The 20,055-nt window shown below is 36.4% G+C and overlaps 1 protein-coding gene and 1 pseudogene across 2 annotated transcripts in view; one reads left to right on the top strand and one right to left on the bottom strand.

The window, feature by feature from the left end:
• The window catches only part of MAGI3 (membrane associated guanylate kinase, WW and PDZ domain containing 3), a 275,101-nt gene that overhangs the window by 102,594 nt on the left and 152,452 nt on the right, over positions 1-20,055 (bottom strand). The window lies entirely within an intron of this gene.
• Positions 10,308-11,865, top strand: LOC136135732 (amidophosphoribosyltransferase pseudogene; annotated as a pseudogene).

Raw genomic sequence — 20,055 nt, 5'->3', positions numbered from 1 at the left:
AACTACGTTCCACCCACACTGGCCATCTTTATCATCTCTAACAGACCAAATGGGTCCTACGCAAACCCTTCTGCCTATCACTAGATTGAACAGGCATTTTCCGTCCACTTGCTTGACTCCTAGATACAATGTGAGTAAATAGGAGTGAAAGGTTGTTTTTTCTTATTTGTGGGGAAAATGGGAGATTAAAAAGAGGGATATTAGGGGTCTCAAAGAAATATTAAGCAGAAAAATAGAGGACTGCAGAAATCTGATTGCAGTGAATTTATAATAAGGGTTGAGCTTAAAATGAACATCAAAGCAATCCAAACACTTTTCATTAGACAAGGTTTCAGATAATTAGAAAAGAGCAATGCTAAATCAAAATAGATTATCTTATTGAATAAGAAATGAATAGTTGATTAAAATATACTCTTTATTTTATTTGAAACAGCATAGTTATGACCAGATTAGATAAATCAAAGGTTACTACAGATCAGTTCATTCTTTTAACTATTATTCTGTAACACAGCATTTCTAATCCCTCCTTTTGGTCTTTTCTCACATATATAAATAAACATAACCTATATGAGAGAGTATTAAAATAAGCAGGAAATCAGAGAGCTTCTAAAGTTTAGAGATAACATTCAGATCCTAAACTAATAAACATAAACCAAAAAGTCCCTGTTTTGCATTGTCAAAAATAGATGCTGAGGAAGGGGAGAATCTTGTGATCAAAGAAGAAAACCTGAAAGATATTTACAGGAATAACACAGAACAATGTGTGGTCCCAGAGGCTGCTTCTGCCAGGCACTTCGGGGCCCCACCAACCCAACTCCAATTTAAATGGAATCATATTATTTCATTTTTTATTTATATTATGGAACTTGTTCATTGCTGGGTAGAAGAAAAACCCAATTCATAATTAATACTGTACAGTCTCATTGCTTAGTGAACAAAATCATACCCAATGAGTTCATTATGTATTTTAAGAATCAGATAAGGAGTGTTTCAAACGCATTGTAATAATCAGTATACAAAAGCTTTTGTGGACTGTTACATAGGTGCTCGAAAGTACTAAGCGATGCTTGCAGAAGTTTGGTTAGGGTTTTTGACTAGACCGAGAATGCATCATTTTTTTCTATTTGAAATAAGCTATATAGGCTCCACAAAAATCTGCTATCCAATGTATTTTCAAAATCAGTTTTAATCTGGATAAAGGCTAACGCCTGTTTTATTAAAGAAGACAATCTAAATCAACACTTTTTTAATTCAAGGTTTGTCAAATTTTTTAATTTGAAGCTTTACTATAAAATACGGCATAACTCACAGGGATAACTATACAATGCTAAAAACCCACACTGGATTTTAATCTATAAAAACAACAAGACAAAGCCATAATAAAAATCATAGATCACAAATTACTACATGAGGGGGGCTCTTTTAAGGGAAAATGAAGGTAAACAACTCAATTCCTGTTTCAAGGGCGCACGAGACCTTAAGACAGAGAATCATTAAAGCGGAAAGAATTAGATTTAAAGAATAACACCTAGATTTATCAGGACGGGAACTGCACTCTATCTTCACCCTCAACTTCTATGGGGATTCTGGATGCAATGCTGAGATGAACAGTTGCAAAGAAGAGGGTGAAGTACAATTTCATAAATGGGATATTTAAAGTGCGCAACTATTCAAAGAAATCATCACACTTTTCCGAGGCTGGGGACAAAATATTACAAATATCAATGAAATGTCAACTATAAAAGATTAACAAATTATATGGATTGGCATTCTTTAAGATTAATAATAATTAACGACAGAATATATTGGATACAGCAGTCATCATGGACTTCTTTGCTTCAAGAAACCAAAAACAACTTTCGTAAGGGGACAGAATATTATGCTTTCCACTTCAATGTGGTTCCAGGGAATTTATTTAAAAAAAAAAAAAAGTACAAATATCCTGAATAGGGAGATGGCTGTGGAATTACCAGAAGGCCAACAGAAACATTAGCTCACAGAGACACCACTGAGATTATCTATATTATTGAATTGTATATGAACTTCCAGCTTTTGCTTAAGGAGAGTCTCACAGAAACTTGACATTTCAAGAGTATGAAAACATCTACTTGGGGTTAATGCAGTTGTTAAACAAATAAGAAAAAAGATTCTTCATAATTGCATTCTTACCCAGCCAGCCTTTGTTTTTAAGTGTTAAGATTATTCTTTGACTTTTAAGTGATTTATAAATCGAGTTGATTTATGAAACTTAAAAAGAGATCTGTAAATCTTACATACACAGCTCAGGAGGGGAAAAGTCTATAACTGAAATCTCAATCATATGAATAAATTCAGACACTCAAGTTTCAATATACAAATCCTCAGTCAAAAGAACTCATAACTCAAATTCATGCTTTCTGAGTGTATGCCAATTAATATTCACTACCATTTCTCTTTAAGGAATCAGTATATAGAATCACTGGTTATTATTTAGGTAAACATTGTGGCATGCTGGCATAGGTGTGGTCATGCAAGCAGCTGTAAACCAACCGAATTGCCAACATTTCATTGTCTTTTCTGTAAGGGTAGTCTAGGAGACTTTGTCAACCACTTGCCAAAGTCAAGATATGACATGTCTTTACTATTGTCTAATCCAGTAGTAATTATACAATTGAAAAGAAGAAAAACATAAGGTCAGTTTGGCATGTCTTGTTCTTATACATTCACGTTGGTTCATGGAGACCACCCCTTTCTTTTCTAAACACTTTCAATATTTTATTAGTTTTATCTTTTACAATCTCTTCCAATGTCGCAGTTTAAACTTAGGGAAGTGGATTTGCGTTTTTCTCAATCTATGCCTTTTTGGAAACTGCGACATTTGTCTTGCCTCAGTCTCCTGGTACTTCCCACATTCTCCACGATTTCACAAAGAATATTGACAATAACCCTGAGATCATACCTGAGAGTCCCTTTAACTCCTGGGGGGCAATTCAGCTGAGTCTTGAAAACTTAATTTCATTTAAAGTGAATAATACTCTTATGATCTTATCTTTTTAAAATTTAATTTCCCTCATTTGAGGTTGTTTGTTTTATCTTTTACTGTTGGAAAAGTAATTCTTCCAGTTCAAGACTATGGAAGCAAAGTAAGAATGGTACAGAACTGATTTCTGCCTGTAAACTGCTACCAATAACGTCTTCTCACAGTAAGTCTACCTCTTCCTTCTCACTGCTCTGGCTTCAAACACAACCTTAAAAGCTCTTTGAGCTCTATGAAGTATCTAAACTCCTTCTGAGCTTTGGCCGATAGTAAAGGAAATTCTTCAATGTTTATTTTTTACAGTCTACTTAGCACTGTACAAATGTGATTGCATTCCATCCAATTATCAATCACATACATCTTTTAAAAATCCTGAGCTGCTCAGAACATTCTTTGTACCCATAAGAATTTCGTCACATAACTTTTCTTTTAGAAATCTCTAGTCTTGGAACCACACCTATAGATGTCATAAACTTAAAAAAAAAAAAATCTGTTTTCCTCAAAGGCAAAGTACAGGCATAATCACGTCCCACTTTTCTTCCTTACTATGATGACTGTAAATAGCCTGGTGAAGTTCCCCAGCAAACTGTTCAATCTAACTAGTTCAACACAACTGATGTTACTAACTAGTCATTTCCCATTAGACCTAGACTCAGAAGAGCATTGCATTTTATTGCTTCCTCTACATCCTGAGCTCCATGAAACTAGTGAAAAAGATATACATAAGCTTAACTCCAAACTGGTTCCTTGGTTCAAGGCAGGAGTTCCCTAAGACAAAATAAACCAAACTGCAGTCCACTTGTTTGTGAAACTGTAAATGGTATTTGAACAAGGCTTTTCTAGATAATCAGTATCTACACATTTCAAAGTAAAATATATTCTATGGCACAAAAGTTATTTAAAATATCTTATACAGTTGTTAAACATAAAAGTTTGTCAGCTATCTTAGGACCAAGGTCATGGTTTGTTTTTACAGATTTAGTCCCAGGATCTAGCACACAGAACAAATGAGTCAGCTTAATTTTGTATCTTTAATTGTTCTTTTCACCCTCTACATCATCTAATGCAGGAAATTTTAGAATACTCACTTAACTGATACAGTATTCTTTGTATATACAAAACTATATATATATATATATATATATATATATATATATATATTTTTTTTTTTTTTTGGCGGTACGCGGGCCTCTCACTGTTGTGGCCTCTCCCGTTGCGGAGCACAGGCTCCGGACGCACAGGCTCAGCGGCCATGGCTCACGGGCTCAGCCACTCCACGGCATGTGGGATCTTCCCGGACCGGGACACGAACCCGTGTCCCCTGCATCGGCAGGCGGACTCTCAACCACTGCACCACCAGGGAAGCCCTATACAAAACTTTATTTTAAACTGTTCCTTAAACAATGAAATTAACTCTATTTGGACTCTGTCAAAATGCTACAGTAAATTCTTCATTGACACAGCAAGCTCTACGTCTTTAAAAGTAAGTTTTAATTACAGCTTTTATGCCAATTCCTCAAATTCTGTTCATCAGAACACTGATGACTAGGACTGCTATTTTATAATAATAATTATTATATTGTACATATATGCTATATGTTTTCACTCATTTCTCATGAAAACCTTTAAGGTAGATATTATTATTCCCATTTTCTAGGTAAGGAGCTGAGGTATAGAGAGGTTAAGTAACTCGGCCAAGGTTGTATCACTGAAAGTAGCAGACCTGGGATCTGAACCCAGTTAATCCGGCTCCAGAACCTGCACTAAGCACTGTGCTAGAATACCTCCCTCCCTTCTTCCCTCCTTCCCTCCCTCCTTTCCATGAATTTCTTCTCTTGCTTAAGCTTACAAGAAAACAAGCTTAGAACACCATCTTTCATAAGAGCCCACCCTTCTATGAAAGTTACGTCTATCGTGTAAAAAAAGATGTACTGAGTCCTGAATAGTAGGCTCTTGCGGGTAAAGCAGTGAATGAGAGTGCACCCAACTGAACTAAAAGTCTCACAGGGAAGATGAACACTGAGAAAGAAATTTCAAACTCGAGAGCATTATGAAAGAGAAGCATAGAGCACTGTGGGAATCTATAATCTGGATCCTAAGTCTAGGGAGTCTAGGAAGCCGTCACTGAGTAATCACACTGGAGCTGAAACCTGAAGGATAAATAGAAGCCAACTAGACAAAAAAAAAAGGTGGGGGGATTGGTAGAGGGAGTGGTACATGCGAAGGCACTTACTTGAGGTGGGAAAGAACACAGTGCTGACAGGAACTGAGAGAAATCCAGTATAGCTGGTTCTTAGGAAGTGAGGAAGAGTTCACACAAGCTGAGACAAGAGTTCCAAGGGCCAGTGGGTTGAGTAGAACCTTGTGACAATAATTTAAAAGAACTTCAACTAACTCAGGTATGACACCAAGGACCTTCATAATTGCTATAAGCTAGCAACTATGGATATATTCTTACTGGTCACATCTATATTTCATATTTGTGTTCAAATGCCACCTTGTTATTTCTATTCAGTCTTTTATCTGTAAGAGGATATTCAAGGTGTAAGAGGATATTCAAGGTTATAAACTTCGACAACCCCTATCAACATAACTCTTTAAGTGTTCCACTCTCATTATAGGCAAGTGGAACCTAATGAATTTTTAAAATAATTTATATAACTAAATTCTTATTCTGTCCCAAATTTGAAAAGCGCTAAATCTTCTGGAATCTCTTGAGCCACTTAGTGTTTAAAACTGGCCAGTTTTCAGTATTCTTCTGAGTTACAGTGTGAAGAAACACAGACTGAAGCGATCAAGCGGTGTTGCTGTCTTCGGCAGAATCCTGCTGCCACCTCACCAGTCAGGAGAAAGTCTCCTGCTAACAGAGGTCACGTTCTTTTTTTTTTTTCCCCCTCAGGCTTTTAAGATATTATTGACATAAAATATACACATAAGTTTAAGCTATGCATGCAATGATTTGATACATGTATATATTGTTAAACAATTACCATAGTTAAGGTCAGTTTGTAACCCCATCCTTTCACATAATTACCATTTTATGTATGTGTGGAGATAGCACTTAAGATCTACTTTAACATCTTTCATGTATATAATCTGGTATGACAGTCATCACGCTGTACATTAAAACCCCAGAACTCATCCACCTTAGAGCTGTATGTTTGTACCCTTTGACCAACATCTCCCCATTTCCCCCACACCTAGCCCCTGAAGAAAATGCACCATTCTGCTCTTTATTTCTATGAGAATATGAGTTTCTATTTCTATCTCTATTACATTCCACATGTAAATGAGAAGATACAGTATTTGTCTTTGTCTGCTGGAGGTCACATTCTTTGTCTCTATTACAAATTAGGGAGTAGTACAGATTAAAATGAGTGTCCATTCTCCACTGACTCCTGGAAGCAGCTATCATAAACACATTGGTCCGATTTCATCTACTGCCCTGGGTCCTACATCACTGGCAGTTTAAGGCCAAGTCTGCTGCTGCACATCTGGTCCTTTCCCAGCACACCCTAGAAATGTTTTCTCCCTCCCTCCTTTCTCTCCGTCCTTTCTTCCTTCCCTCCCTTCCTTGATTATTATTTTTAATGCATTTACCATCAGAAGAACTGGAAGCATAGATAAAGTAAGAACTCTTTGGTCTGGGTAATCTGAAAAATCCCTGAACTACACCAAACTAAATATACCCATCCCTAAAAGCCTAACACTGTTTACTACATGTAGAATTCAGTATTAATGCAGCATTGAAATTGCTTCATTATATTCAAATTATGTGTAAATAAAACCCATTTTGAAAGTTTTTTATGGTTTTTATTTGCTTAAATAAAGCAAGTATTTCTGTGTAGAATGTATTTGCAAGTAACAATCATTTCTCTAAAAAAATCTGATGCGTGGCCAGGAATTCAAGTTATAAATATTATAAAAAGTTGGTGCCCCAGAGAATGCTGTTGTATCTATATGTGTTCTTACTTCTGAGGCAACTACCCCAGTCCTGCTAACACCCTGCCCTACCCTCTAACCTCCACACCCAACTCTTTCCCCTGCTGGTTTCAGTTTTGTGTCTACTCCACCTGGAGACCCACAGTGTTGTATACACATAAATACTGTTAGGGCAAAAGGCCTGCACATTGACCACCTGTTCACCTGCTCTTTGAAGCCAACACCCAGGCAGAACTCTGAAGTCCACATTAAGGAACTTCTGTTTTCATCTCTCCTCCCAGCTCGTTCTTACTACAAACAATGGGGTACATGTTGGCCTCCCTCACTGGATCTTAAGCCTGTGTGAAGCCAGGAACTATGGTTCGTTCATCTCTGTATCTACCCTCCAAAATACCTAGCACAGCTCTGAGTAAACACTCTCTTAAACACACCAAAATGATACCTGATAATGTGATTGCGATACTGACAGTTTTAAATGGAATTCATCTCCGACAAACACTTTTACTGTAATCCTCACAGAAATCCCTTCATTAAACAGCACTGTTAAAAGTAAGTTTTGATTATAACAATGTGGTCAAACGCTCACAAGGTATTTTAAGTGAAAAAAGCAGGTCACAAAACAGAATATTCAGTGTGACCCCCAAATCGTAACATACCTGAGGATATGCAAATTTTTAAAATGTAAGGGTCATACATAAACTCATACTTAAACATTAGCAATACTTAAAACATTATTGCAGGTATAATTATTGGGTGATTTAAAAAAACTTTTATCTTCATGGTTTTTGTATTTTCAAATTTTCTATAGTGATCATCTATTACTATAATGAGAAAAAACTTTTAAAAACTAGAAACCACATTTTCAAAACCTTTGCCCTTCAAAGGTCATTCGTGGAAAAGGAAGCCGGACCCAGGGGAGCATTATGACAAAAAACTTGCAAAAGTTCTATGTAAAAGCTGATACTATTTGTCTAGGCTTTCCTTTAATCATTTGTTTCTAATAAGTAGTATTTTCCCCATACCGAGGTTAAATTCCAACCATTTTGCTTTTAACTGAAACTCTCAATTGATAAATAAGCTATAGAATATTAAAAATCTACATTTGAAAAGTAAGATGAAAATCACAATTCTAGAAAAGACACAACAAAATCACCACAATTTTCCCTTTAAAAGTCATACATCAGAAAGAGCAAAGTAAGATGAACCTTCCTAGCAGAAAACAGTAGAAAAAATAAGAAATCATCAAAAGTGGGTCTTTTTCTTTACAAAGCTTTTATTTGATGGGATCATGTAGATTTAGTTCTTAAAAACAGTTTTTCTAAAATGCTATCCTGAGTCTATTTACAATTTTTTCTTTGTGGCACTCACATCAGGAATCATTAGCAAACCTGTCAGAATGCCAGATAACCAGTGCTGGATGGCACACCGAACTCTGAATCATAGTATTAATGCTTCATCCTTTTGACAAGAGGGTCTATTGTGCCTTGTCATTTTCCCTGAAAACAGAAAACTGGGTTTTCTGCAAATCAAAGTTATATGCTTCAGCAGAATGTCCAGGACTTGAGGTAGAAGATCTGTTACTGATATTTCATTGTAGCAGCTAATAAAAAGATAGCTGAAAGGGAATACAGATGTGCTTGATTAGAAGTCTGAGTGGAAAAAAAAATGACTATTACAGAATTCAGACTGCATTTTAAGATGCATCATTATGTAAATAATCTCAACCTCTAGGTTCAGGCAGTAGGCTGATATAATTAACCACTATTAAAAAAGGAAGTTAATAGCTTCTCTTTCTCTGATATCTTTTAAAAATAGAAATTTATCCCAAGCCTTAGAAATTTTCCAAAGTAGATAGTTTAAAGGTCCTAAAAACTATATTACACATCAAAACTGATCTGACTCCAGGGAGAGTCAACATTCGTTAAAAAATAATTTGTTATTTCCCATCTTCATTTCTAATCTCTATGTTTCATCAGGAACATATTTAAAAGGATTTCTTTATCATCCTTACAAAAAAATGTCAAAATTTCAAAGAAACATTTTTAGAGATAAATGGCCATTTCTATGTATATCCTCCTATTCAGATTCCTCCACTAAAAACCATTTCCCTCCCGACTCACCTCAACTATAAGTCTGAGTGAATCAGGACCTTTCAGAAAATGTCAACATAAATGAAAGTGTCAGAAGATTTCCAGTCTCCCATTTCCCATTAAAGGGTCTTAACAAACAAAAGAATACCAGAAAAACAGAAAAAAAAAAGAGGGAGGGCAGGGAAGAAAGAGGGATGGGAGGGAGGAAGGGTGAGATGGAAGGAAGGAAGGAAGGAAGGAAGGGAGGGAGGGAGGGAGAGGGAGGGAGGGAGGGAGGGAGGGAGGGAGGGAGGGAAGAAGGAAGGAATCTGAACCCCTAAACTAAACCAATAGCAAGGAAAGAATCTATTTCAAAAGACAATGGGAATTTCTATAAATTCCAATATCAATTAGTGAGAACTAAGAAACTGCAAAGTAAGAACCACAATCAAGGGTACCAAATGGTCTTACTAGCTTGATAGTCTGAATTTAGGTTTAAGAACTGAAAGGGAGTCTTCTGGGCAACATGACAATATAAGTCACTTTTACAAAAGGCTCTCTAATACAGAACAAAATGAGGAGAAATAATCAAAAATAGAAGGAAAAAAAGAGTTAATCTCTGTCCATTCAAATATCAACTCCAAAGAATACAAAACAATTTAGACTACACTAAGAAAATGCCCGAAACTGACATACAACACCCTAGCTCATAAGCATAGCACATTTTGCAGACTCTGAGTACAAAATATTGATACATGTTGAATGTATATGTTGATCTACAAAACAAAAGGTATATAAGTTGCTGTTCCCAATCCCTAGGAGAGGAGATAGAAGCGTTCAGACAGAAATAGTGACAAAACTCCCAAAAAGTAGCTGCCTTTGGCACTAACCCCCTACACCTCCTCGGACATCAGAAAAACTAAACAGAGGCTATATGCCTCTACATCAAGCTGGAGAGTTTATGCGCTAATGGTAACAGTAAGTGGTACCCTGGTAAATAGGAAAAGTAGTCAAGAAAGAGCATTAATGAGTTTAAGCAAGGTAACAAAATTAGACTGGCATATTAAAAAGTTAACGTCTCTGTGTGTAGAATAAACAGAGGAGGGAGCCAAGAATAGCTATGGGCATGTAGTTAAAATGTGAGGGCCGGGTCGAGCCCCTGGTTAGGAAGCGGCTGCAGCTGGCCCAAGCTTCTGAGGCTTACAGGCCGAACGAACAACTGGTTGGTGCTTAGACCCCTGCTGCAGCGGCGGGTCCCTCCACGTGCTTTCGGCGGCGACATGGAGCTGGGGGAGTTGGGGATCCGAGAGGAATGTGGCATGTTCGGATGCATCGCCTCAGGAGAGTGGCCCACGCAGCTAGATGTGCCGCATGTGATCACTCTGGGACTCGTGGGGCTGCAGCACCGGGGTCAGGAGAGTGCTGGTATTGTGACCAGTGATGGGAATTCGATACCAACATTCAAAACGCACAAGGGAATGGGTCTTGTAAATCACGTCTTTACTGAAGACAATTTGAAGAAATTATATACTTCAAATCTTGGAATTGGACACACGAGGTACGCCACTACAGGAAACTGTGAATTAGAAAATTGCCCGCCCTTTGTTGTTGAAACACTTCATGGGAAAATAGCTGTGGCGCATAATGGCGAATTGGTAAATGCTGCTGGCTTAAGGAAAAAGCTTCTGCGTCACGGTATTGGTCTGTCAACAAGTTCTGATAGCGAAATGATCACCCAGTTACTGGAGTATACCCCTCCCCAGGAACAAGATGACACCCCAGACTGGGTGGCAAGGATTAAAAACTTAATGAAGGAAGCACCCACGGCATACTCTCTTATTATAATGCACAGAGATGTGATTTATGCAGTACGAGATCATTATGGAAATCGTCCTCTGTGCATTGGTCGTTCTTATTCCTGTATCTGATATAAATGACAAAGAAAAAAAAAAATCTTCAGAAACAGAAGGATGGGTGGTGTCTTCAGAATCTTGTAGCTTTTTATCTATTGGTGCAAGATATTACCGCGAAATCTTGCCTGGAGAAATTGTGGAAATATCCAGACATAATTTCCAAACTCTTGATATTATACCAAGGTCTGAAGGAAACCCAATGGCTTTCTGTATCTTTGAATATGTTTATTTTGCAGGACCAGATAGTATATTTGAAGACCAAATGGTTTACACAGTAAGATACCATTGTGGTCTGCAGCTAGCAATTGAAGCCCCTGTGGATGCGGATTTACTTAGCACTGTCCCAGAATCTGCTACGCCTGCTGCCCTTGGTTACGCAGCAAAGGGTGGGCTTCCGTATGTGGAGGTGCTATGTAAAAACCGGTACGTAGGAAGAACATTCATTCAGCCAAACATGAGGTTAAGACAACTTGGTGTTGCGAAAAAATTTGGAGTATTGTCAGACAACTTTAAAGGCAAAAGAATTGTTCTTGTAGATAATTCAATTGTGAGAGGCAATACCATTTCACCCATAATCAAATTGCTCAAAGAATCTGGTGCAAAAGAGGTACACATTCACGTAGCTTCACCACCAATTAGATATCCATGCTTCATGGGAATAAACATACCAACAGAAGAAGAGCTTATTGCCAATAAACCAGAATTTGAGCATATCTCAGATCATCTAGGAGTAAACAGTGCTGTGTATCTGTCAGTAGAAGAACTGGTTTCATCTGTACAAGAAGGGATAACATTTAAAAAACAGAAAGTGAAAAGGCAAGATATTATGGTTTGAGAAAATGGGAATGGTCTGGAATGTTTTGAAAAGAACGATCATTGTACAGCTTGTCTGACTGGAAAATACCCTGTGGAACTGGAATGGTAGGTGCTAGGGGCAGACACGATGTTTCAAAACACAAAGTTAGTGGAGAAGTTATAGTGGTTACACCTCCATTTACTGTTAGTACAGTGTGAAATGCCACATGCTTGTGTTATAAGTTTTGAGATTTTTTTCTGAAAAGGGTACCAAAGTGCTATGATTTCTTTAGTAATCCTAGATAAATATTTTGGTATTATCTAGGAACTTGGATGATCCTTTCAGTTTTATTTAGTAGTTTAGTACTTTTATTTTTAGAAATCATATACATTTAACTTCAGATCATCAACAGTAATGCAACGAATCGGTACATTTCTGTTTAAGAGAGGATTGCCAGGTACTCTACTCTCCCACAGGTTCTTAGAGAATTTTGTGGAATGTTTGAGAGTTATGGAAATTCAGTTATGGAATATTTTCATAATTGAACCTTGCTAATTACATATAATACAACAATATGTCGTATTCTTTTTTTTTTTTTGCTCAAGCATTGGCTAGCCTTTTTCACCTGGTCAGAGAAGGCAGGAGGTCAGTGGCATTTGCCAGGTCCATGCTTTAAAGAGTTTGCACGAGGTTAGACTAAGGTATTGTGATGCAAACAGGACATGTGAGTTAAGTATAACATTTCATGCAAACCTTGAATCCATTATATCCCAAAGTTACCTAGCATCAAGAGTTCTCTTTAAAAAAACCAAAAGACAGAAGAAACACCTTTTTGTGCCTCACTTTCCCCACCTGTGCAATGAGGTGCTTATATTACTAAATTAAATAACTTGCAGCAGTTATTTTGGTGGTTAGAGCCATCATTCCACCCCTCAGTTTTAAGACAATTCATGATTATTAGCTTTTGACCTGTTGGCCATTAGTCTGCAATTGAGATTTCAAGAGGGAGACATACAGCAGTAATTTGCAACCTATCTTTGAGATGCTCTGACAATGACTGTAAAAACATGGCTGTGCAAAATATTTTCCTACATTTGACTAGAAAGTATGATCCATACTACGTACTGCCCTTACAGTAGAAGCCCAGCAAGTAACCTGGTACATTTGAGGTAAAAAATAATTTTTTAGATTCTAACAAACCTTTTTCTCCTTAATTTGATTATATGCTTTTTTAATGAAGTGCTTGATCACTTGCAAATATACTGTGTATGCAATGAGATGATCAAGTAGAAACATTGTAGGGGCCAATTTTACGGAATAAGGAGACAACAACTTTTTTCACTTAGCGTGCTCATCTAATTCCGAGCATCAACATATCACTTTTTCTACTTTGTTTTATTGGTATCTAATGAATTAGATTTTTTTAAAGATTTTTGTTTGTTTGTTTTTTAACATCTGAGATTTAAAACTTTAAAATGACTTGCCCTCAACCCTTGTTTATGTAAGATTTTTAAAACATAAAAGTGTTTGTTTCTGTGTTATTACCATGATTTGGTGTACCTAGTGTCCAAATCCACCTATAATTGTAATATTTATTAATAACCATAATATTTTGTCTTCATTTGGTATTTAGTCTCATGTGTTGTATCACGGCAGGCCAAGAGAAAATGTTGACAGCTCTTTAAGCCCATGTGCGGAAGGCAGCAGTGGGTCAGATAACCCTGTAGTGGTACCACAAGCAAACTGGCATCTGAATAAAGCCCTGGGACCATTTGTGTGTATAGCCTCTTGCCTTAAATGTATTCCTCATGGCAGCATATGGAGGAGGCAAGACATTATGGGTCAGTTTTGAACCAGCCTTACTTTGATTTTTTTAAAAACAAGAGACTCAGGGAAAGTACTAAACCAAAATCTCTGATTTGACTTTCGTGTTTTCCATAGTTTTTATTTTGTTTTATTGAGATGCTTTTATAAAGGAAAATGGTACTGTGACAGTTTGGTAATTCTACAAATTTCTTACTCTTTCTCCATCATGGCCTTTTATTTCACAAGTTTCTGAAGTGTGAACTACAATTTTATACCAGTGTAATCTCAAATGTTGTTTAACTGCTTTAAATTTTTATAGGTATTGTAAACTGCCGAGCAAATGAGAAATGTGTTTTCACAGGATCTATATTGTGAACTAAACTAAGCCTACTTTTTGTGACTTCCTTGTGATGCATTGGTGACAAATATATGTAATGAGTACATTTAAAAAAAAAAAAAAGTGAGGGCCACTGTCCAGGTGAGAGATGATTTAGATCAGTAATGGGAACGGAGGAGCAGATGGATTTGAGATTCACTGTATATGCCCATATATAAGTAAAGTTTTTCAATACCAAACACTGTCCTTACAAGAGGAAGTTGTCTTATATTTGAACCTTACAAAGTCTCAGATTACAAAATGATTTATAAGTTATTTTATTTTGAAAAAATACAAAGTACTGTCTGGAAGAAAGCATGTTACCCTGAACCAACAACTGTTTAAGAGACAATCTGACACAATTGCTGGGGAGACGTGACAGTGGGGGCGGGCAGGGAGCAAATAAAATGAGAAGATTTAGTAATTCTTCCTTGGGGTACTACACAACTGCATGTGGCAGATGTCACTGTCAAGCAATCTTTCAATGATAGGTTGTTTGTTTGTTTGTTTAAGGGAAGAGGTGCCTTTATTTTTTTATTTTTTGGCTCTGCCGCGCAACTTGTGGGATCTTAGTTCCCCAACTAGGGACTGAACCCAGGCCCTTGACAGTGAAAGTGCAGAGTCCTAACCACTGGACCACCAGGGAATTCCCTCAATGATCACTTCTGGAAAAAAGCAATTCAGTCCATACTTAGGTTACGAGACCATAAGTATATGTCAACAACAAAAGTGAAGGGAAAAATTTTTGCTCTAATTTTACTTGTGGCTAGGACAGCACTATACACAGATTTAAAAACTACAATATCTCAAACAATTTAGATGGAAGAGAGGAGGAGGTGAACTACGAAACTGTGTTAGGTAACTCATTCCAGTGTTGACACAATACCAAAGGTGTAAGTTGAAGAGTTTGCACAAACTTTTTACAAGAAATAGTGGGAAAAGTAGTATTTCTAAATTTCATTTTAAATATATGTGTAATTAAATTAAATTTTAGAGGTAGAAATCTGATTTTATCCCTAAAAGTTTACATTCATACTGCCTAATCAAAAGGATATGTATTTTTTTAAAGTGTCTTTTAAAAAATTGTGGGATAGCTTAAGCTTAACTACAGGGCCTCCTCCTATTTGGATATTCATGAAATTGTGAATAGAATCCATTAGCCTTAGTAATATATTTGACAGGAAGATTCAGGGGAAAAGAGACAACAGAAAAGAGCACTCCAGGCTTCTAACTTGAATAACCAGGAACTTTAAGTTCCATTTGAATAAAAGACATAGAAAGGGGAAGAAATGGACTTCCCTGGTGGCACAGTTGGCAGGTTAAGGATCCACCTGCCAATGCAAGGACACAGGTTCAAACCCTGGTCCAGGAAGATCCCACATGCCGCGGAGCAACTAAGCCCATGCGCCACAACTACTGAGCCTGTGCTCTAGAGTCCGCGAGCCACAACTACCAAGCGCACGTGCTGCAACTACTGAAGCCCACATGCCTAGAGCCGGTACTCCACAACAAGAGAAGCCCCCGCAATGAGAAGCCCGCGCACCACAGCAAAGAGCAGCCCCTGCTCGCCTCAATTAGAGAAAACCCGCACGCAGCAATGAAGACCCAACACAGCCCAAAAAATAAATTAATTTAAACAATTTTTTAAAAGAAAGGGGAAGAAACAAGTTTGGGATTTGAGGCAGAAAATCAGGGTAAGGTTTGGGGTATGTTATTTGAGATGCTAGTGAAACAGATACCATGTGAAAATATCAAGAGATCTGAATTTAGAGCTGTAAATTGGGAGTCTTTAGCTCACAACAAATATCTGGCCTTGGTAGAGATGTGGGGTGATGTAAGTTGGAACAACTTTTCTGAAAGACATTATGGCAATATCTATCAACATATACTTGCATGTCTTCTGGCAGAAGAGCTCTACTGAAGTTATATTCACACAAAAATGTAAAAAAACATAAAAGATGAATGTTTATCACAGCATTATTTATAAGGAATTTAAATGTCCAACTATAGGTAACTGGTAAGTAAATTATAAATGATGAAATATATCTTCAATTACTGAGGTATGATGGAGTTTAAACATGTTGTTGAGTAAAATAGAGGGAGTTGTAGAAGGGAGCATTTAGTGCAAAATGTCATTTATGAAATTGGTACACTTTTCTTACATATATTTATGCCAAAATATATTCTAAAATATGCTTATCTCTGAGTAGCAAGATGTTGAAGTATTTTACCCTCAGCTTTGTAATTTTCTATATTGTTTGAGAGGCTAAAGACAACAACAACAAAAGCATACCATTTTTTAGAACTCTATAAAGCTTATTTTTTTCCTTTTTCTCAAGTGTTTAAGAATTAGAGCACAACATAATCTTAGAGGTAAACAAACAAAAAAACAAAAACAAAAGAAACAGGAGAGGAAGACCACCCTGACTGTACAACTGGCTTTCCGACTTCAGGGCTGCATAACTAGGAACATATTGTCAAAACTGGAGCACCACCCCAGGCTTGGGACCGAACAATTAGGCTAGAGAAGTCAGTCCTGGTTGACCTAAGCCTGTAATTTGATTAATGAAATGAATAGTGACTGAGTGTTTAACAGGTCACTCACAGAACTGGTTCCTGAACCCTGACCCAAGGATAATGTGATTTAGGACAAGTTACTGTAAGACCATATCTTAAGGATTAGTAAATTATGTACATGAAAACACAGACTGGAAAAAAGCAATTAAATAGCCTGACTCCACTAAAAATATTTCCCGTGAAAAAGAAAAAAGAATAGAAAGATTATATGATAGAGGCCAGCCTCTCCCTTAAAGAAAATAAAACCAAAAGACAGAAGGATAATAATACAAAACATCAGGCACTGCACTAGTGTTGAAGCTATAGAAACCATAATATAGTACCTGCCCTGGTGTTAGGGTGTCACAGACAAGTATAAGCAAATAACTGCTAAAACCAGTGAGAAAGCATGTAAAAGGTGCATGAGAGTATGTAGCTAAGAGAAAATAATAATTGTGTTTAGTGGGGAAAACCAGTTAATCTAGGCTGGGAGTATGGATGGGGCGCATGGGATCAGGACCACGGTGGGCGTTCCAGGCAAGGGGAAGAGAATGCACAGTGGCAGGGTGGTGCTGGATTATAAGACTAGAGAGAGATGCAGAAAGCTCAGGTAACAGAAGGTTTTACTTATGTCACTGAAGGGTCAGAACATGACTCTAGTGAAGAAGTGACTAAAATTTTTACCAGGGGAATGACATAGCCAGACTTCTTTTTCGATGGATCATTCTGGCAACACTGTGGACTACGAAGACAAGGAAAACAGCTGGAGGATACCAAGACCAGCACAGAATAAATTTAGCCAAAAACCCATTAATACTGGCAGTAGAAGCAGTAATAGAAGAATCAATGCAGCAGAAAATTGGATTGGTGAAATAGGAGGCAACTCAAGAAACATACACTGATAATAAGAAATTAACCAAGATAGGAAATGAATGATCACAGATTTGCAGAGTGCTGTAATCCAAACTTCAAATGATAAGAGTCCTTGAAGGAAAAAAGAGAATGAACTAAACAATTAATAAACAAGGAGTGCAGCTGAAGAAAACTGAAAATTTTTAAAGGAATGAAATTGGAAATTGAAAGGTTTACCATGTCTCAAAAAAAAAAAAAAAGAAGGAAAAAAAAAAGGAAAAGAAAAACAACAGCATCATAAAAACACAAATTTAAATTCTGTAGGTTTTGGGGTGGAGGTGCAATCTCTAAGTTTCCCAAAAGAAAGACTAGATATTATTTAAAGAGTCAAAATCAAGAGAGATTAAGATGATAACTCCATGGTGAAAGACATGAGGTGATATCTGTGCTCCATCTGCTTGACGATGAAAAGTCTTTTCAGAATTGTGGTGGTAGTGGTGGTTTAAAAAGAATTTTTGTTTCCTCTATCTTTTCTTCAGCACACAATGGAAGGAGTAATCCAGAGCTCTATGACTGAAGCTAAAGAAAGCCTTGTAATTTAGAGCTGCTGTAGGCAAATACTATATAATATTATTACTGTGAAAAAATAAACAAGTGACACATGAGAAAGAAATAAGAGACACAGGCAAGGTAACAAGACCAACAGATACAGAAAGCAGGCACAATCCAAACTACCTTATTTTTCACGGTGAAAAGTCAGAAATTACTGCCTCACAGAGAAATATAAATTAATCACAATCAGGTTGGAAAAAGTTTGTGGTAAGTTCAAGACTAACATCAATTCTTTGTAGCTCTTTAAAAACATACACCTTCATATATTATATGATTATATCACCTTGTTACTGATATTATGAGGCACTTTTTTTTTAACATCTTTATTGGAGTATAATTGCTTTACAATGGTGTGTTAGTTTCTGCTGTATAACAAAGTGAATCAGCTATACGTATACATATATCCCCATATCATCCCCATGTGACCCTCTAGGCGGTCACAAAGCACTGAGCTGATCTCCCTGTGCTATGCAGCTGCTTCCCACTAGCTATCTATTTTACATTTGGTAGTGTATATATGTCTATGCCACTCTTTATGAGGCAGTTTTATAATACACAGTTAGGATTAAACTCTCAAGAAAAAATATGATTCATTTTGTACCTTAACCTCAGTAAACTTCATATAATATACTTTGTTAAATTTTAAATCTAAAATTAATACCAAAAAATTCAAAAATTAAAAAAAAATAAAACTAAAACCACAGAGCACTTTTGCTGCTCTTAAGAAGACTATCCTACTTAAAAGAGGGACTAGTAGATGACAAAAAGCACCATTAAAAAGTATTCTTAGTTATCAAGGGCTTTTAAAGAGTCAGATGTGAGGATTTTAGACAAGATCTTAAAAAATAAGAAAAATTGGCAAAAAATTAAACACTTGCTAGTGATAAGATCATGGGTTACTCTGTCTTAAGTTTTTTCGTAAATGTTGTTACTATTTTTACAATTCAAAACAAAACTAGAAAACTCCCAAACACAAAAACATAGGTATATTTTGTTTATAAATATAAAGACAAAGATATACATATTAATACTGACTGAAAGGGAATCTGCAGACATGGAAATAAAGTTTAACGTTCAGTTCTATTTCTGGGCAGCTGTGTGCATTTATAATGTAAAAATTTAATGAAAAACTGAGATACAAAATGATTCATAGTTGACTCTACAAAAATGACATACTGTACATAATTTTTCTTACAAAGTATGAATGATCTTTAAGCAGTAAGGGTACATTTATGTGATAATAATTTTAATTAAATTACCTAGTCAATTCAGTGAAGAACCAATTTAACTGATTTTATTTGTTAAATTAATGATTACTAATTGTTTGGGTTATAATTATATATCTGTCATTGAACAATGCTATATTATAAAATTTAAAATAACAACTCTTACTTTATAGCAGAGGTTTAAAAAAATGTTGTAAGAACAGAATTCCACCTTCAAAGAAATTTTATGAGGAATTCAAATGTACAAAAATAGATAAAACTGCTGAGTCCAGTTTGAAAAACATTGCTTCACCAGTCATAGATTTATCAGATTAAACATAGGAGGTTGTTTTAGTTCCTCAATATGGCTGCAATATGCATCAGCCACCTCAAAGGGGGAAACAGGGAATTTCTGTTAATATAATGTTATATATTAAGGCTTCCCAAAAGTATAGTTAATTTAGTCAGTGATAGTACCCTGCTTTCTCCTTTTTCTTTTTCCAAGACAACTTTTGTTAAAATGTAACTTCTTCTTCTACAAATTGAAAAGGGAGGAGGAAAAACTACTAGAAAAAAATGGCAAAAATTAATGACTAGACAGTTCACAGAAAAAGAAATGCAATGACCTGTAAACATAGAAAAAGATATTCAACTTCACTCATAATATGATAAATGCTAATTAAAACAACATAGATACCTCTTCTCACTCATCAGACTAATGAAACATTCAACACCGTTGGTGAGGTTGTGAAGAAACAGGCATTTGTATAAATTGTTGGTGGGTGCAGTAGTATACCAAGAGGGGGGGTGATGTAAACAGACCATGCCAGATGCCCACAATAAGGGAGTACACTGTCCACAGAGAATTTATGAACTAAAACTAAAGCTTGATCTGTTCCTTATCATCATGTG

This window comes from Phocoena phocoena, chromosome 1, assembly GCF_963924675.1.
Source record: "Phocoena phocoena chromosome 1, mPhoPho1.1, whole genome shotgun sequence".
NCBI classification, from domain to species: domain Eukaryota; kingdom Metazoa; phylum Chordata; class Mammalia; order Artiodactyla; family Phocoenidae; genus Phocoena; species Phocoena phocoena.
This window is presented reverse-complemented; position numbering and strand designations above follow the sequence as displayed.